At 42.7% G+C, this 2,781-nt stretch overlaps 1 long non-coding RNA gene across 1 annotated transcript in view; it reads right to left on the bottom strand.

The window, feature by feature from the left end:
• The window catches only part of LOC117956707, a 23,226-nt gene that overhangs the window by 465 nt on the left and 19,980 nt on the right, over positions 1-2,781 (bottom strand). The gene's annotated exons all lie outside the window — the stretch shown is intronic.

The raw sequence follows: 2,781 nt of genomic DNA, 5'->3' as shown, positions 1-2,781 counted from the left end.
ATGTCTAAAATGATATAAAAGACATAGTATAATATGTCTAAAAATTATATAAAAGTCATAGTATAATATGTCTAAAATGATATATAAGACATAGTATAGTATGTCTAAAAATGATATAAAAGTCTGAGTATAATAAGTCTAAAAATGATATAAAAGTCATAGTAGAAAATTGAAAAAAGTGATGTGAAACGCAACGAATTTATATGATAATAAAATCAAATTATAAAACAATCTGATGCAAAGCATTTCAAAAAAGTAATAATATGCCATTATTTCATAAGTTGAAAAAAGATAAAAAGGCATTTTACAGTATGTCGAAAGAAATCAAAGTAAAGGCCAAAAAAAGTGATGTAGGAATCCATAGTATAGTTTAATAAAAGTGACACCAAGCCAGGAAATAGTATGTCAAAAAATCAATCAAAATCCATAGTATGGTGTGTCGGAATAATGATAAAGACTATAGTATGTTGAAAGAAATCATAGTATATTACCTAAAATGATGAAAAAAGCCCTAGTATATTATATATTATGTAAAGTGATAAAAAAGTCATCATACAGTTTATCATGTTGTAAAAGGTCATAAACATGTTGAAAAAGACATGGACAGTATGCTATGTGGGCGGAGGAGCCTGGGACCGAACTACCAATCTTATGGTTCTATTTCTATGCTCTACCTTCTACAGGGTGTCTGCTGCTATGTCAGTGCTTACCTTATCTCCATTTAGGAGGACATGAATCGACAAGCCGAATCAACAAGTAGTGTCAACCCTACACACAAAAGGCTCCTGCAGGGCTCATTTCTCACAGATGATGATGCAGTAGTACGTTTTTGAATAAGGCCTCTTCTTGTGGGGGGGGGGGATTATTGAAGGGTAGGAAACTGTTAGAAAGCACTGATGTGTTGGGGTCAGTGAGCTCTGATCAGAGCAGTGAACAGCTGATGAAAAACCCATAAACCCTCTGTAGCATGAATTCTCTTCTTTCATTTGTAATTCTTTCTTTTAGAAACGACGGATTAAACTTTTTTATGATTTATTATTATAAGTGTGAGAAAGGGAGGAAGGTCAGGGGATTTGTTTTAGCTGTAATCTGTTACTTAAAGGTCCCGTATGGTAAATTATGACCCATATTTAAAGTCTCAGAAATCATTTAGGATTACCTCACTTTCAATGAAGCCAAAACAGTTGAATTGGCATGTCTTTATTCATTATCTGGTAAATACTGTGAACAACAGTATCAAAACCCCCCCTCCACAGTCTGCACGGTGTTGGAACTACAGCTACAAGTGCATGTACATACAGGATTTACCCTATTATACTTCATCGACAGGAACTGATCAAACTGCAAACACAAACAGTCTATGAATATTTGAGATTTCACATGAACAATGGTTAAGTTACTCAGGCTCCCGAGGAACACCAGAATGTTCCACCATGCACATGGCTCTCCCAGTCTCTCCACTGATTTATTGAAGTGAATTAGGCTCAAACCGCCGTCATGCATGGATTATGTTTTTGCAATTTTACACATAATAATCCACAATGATCACATTACACAAAACTTAAATTGCACATCAAAATCCCACATTTCCCCACTTCCGACCTATGTGAAGGTATAGTGATGACATCACAACGGTACAGACGTGCTGACGGCTCTTTCAAACTGTTCCTGAATAAAGGCTGTGTGTAGTTCTTTGAGTATTTTAATACTATCACAAAGCAGCCCGACCTGCTTAATAACAATAAAATGAAATGAAAATCTCACTTTTTACAAGAAGGACCTGAGTCAAGTAACACAGTGCTACTGTGCCCGTTACAGGAGAAACAGAGTGGAGATATGAGCTGGAACTAAAGATGATTGGTTGGAAGTTTTGACAGAACCAGGGCAGGACCCCCCAGGTAGGAACCATTCCACTCACACGGAAGTGTTTCCAAACGAGGTATCTAGTTTTGAAGGCTGTTCTATTCTGATCTATTTTGACCCTAGCTCTGGTCCTGCTGGCCCTTAGGCCCGGATGGCCCCCAGGTCCCAGTGCCCCAGCCGGGATGCTGACAGACTGGATGGGAGGGTCGGGGCGCCGCCACGGAGCCCCGGGGACATGATCTAAAGGCAGAGCTGCTGGGGTTGCTCGTTGTGGTCCCCCGCCACTATAATCGGAGCTTCACGTCCGGCTCCGAGGAGTCTGCCCAGGCTCGTATCACTCCCCCCTCCCCCTCCTCACCCCCTCCCCTCTCCTGCCAGTCCATCTCAACAATGCAGCCTCCCACTTCCCTTCTTCTTCTCCTGCACCACTACGGCGTTGGGAGGCAGACGGAGGGAAGGCGGAGAGGCTTCAACAATAGTAGCTGTGTGAGAGGGCCACTCCTTTGAGCTTAACACTTAGATACACACTTTAAAACACACAAGTATGCACACAAGCACACATGTGCACACACACATACACACGCATGCAAAACATTAAACAAAGAAGTCCAACACAATGGCGCTGGGTTGTCTTGCCTTCCATTGCGGTGGGGATTTATTGGCTTCTATGTGGTGTGCAGAGCCATCCCTCTTGTAAAAACACATTGTCTGGGCTCCACAGAGCATCAGCTCCGGTCTTCTGGCTCCGTGTCGGAGCCTCAGCACCTCCACTGGTTTCCCATCCACCCACTAGAATCAGCGGAGAGCGCTGGGAAGGACTTGGAGCCTGGCTGGCGGGCTAAGCTCGCTCCAGAGTGCTGGCTGCGAGCGAGGTCATCTGTCCAGAGCACTGAGTCTCTGGGGGGGGGGGGGGGGGGG

This window comes from Etheostoma cragini, chromosome 14 (assembly GCF_013103735.1).
Source record: "Etheostoma cragini isolate CJK2018 chromosome 14, CSU_Ecrag_1.0, whole genome shotgun sequence".
In the NCBI taxonomy this organism is placed as follows: Eukaryota; Metazoa; Chordata; class Actinopteri; order Perciformes; family Percidae; genus Etheostoma; species Etheostoma cragini.
The sequence above is the reverse complement of the archived record's forward strand: the minus strand, read 5'-3'. Positions and strand labels throughout refer to the sequence as shown.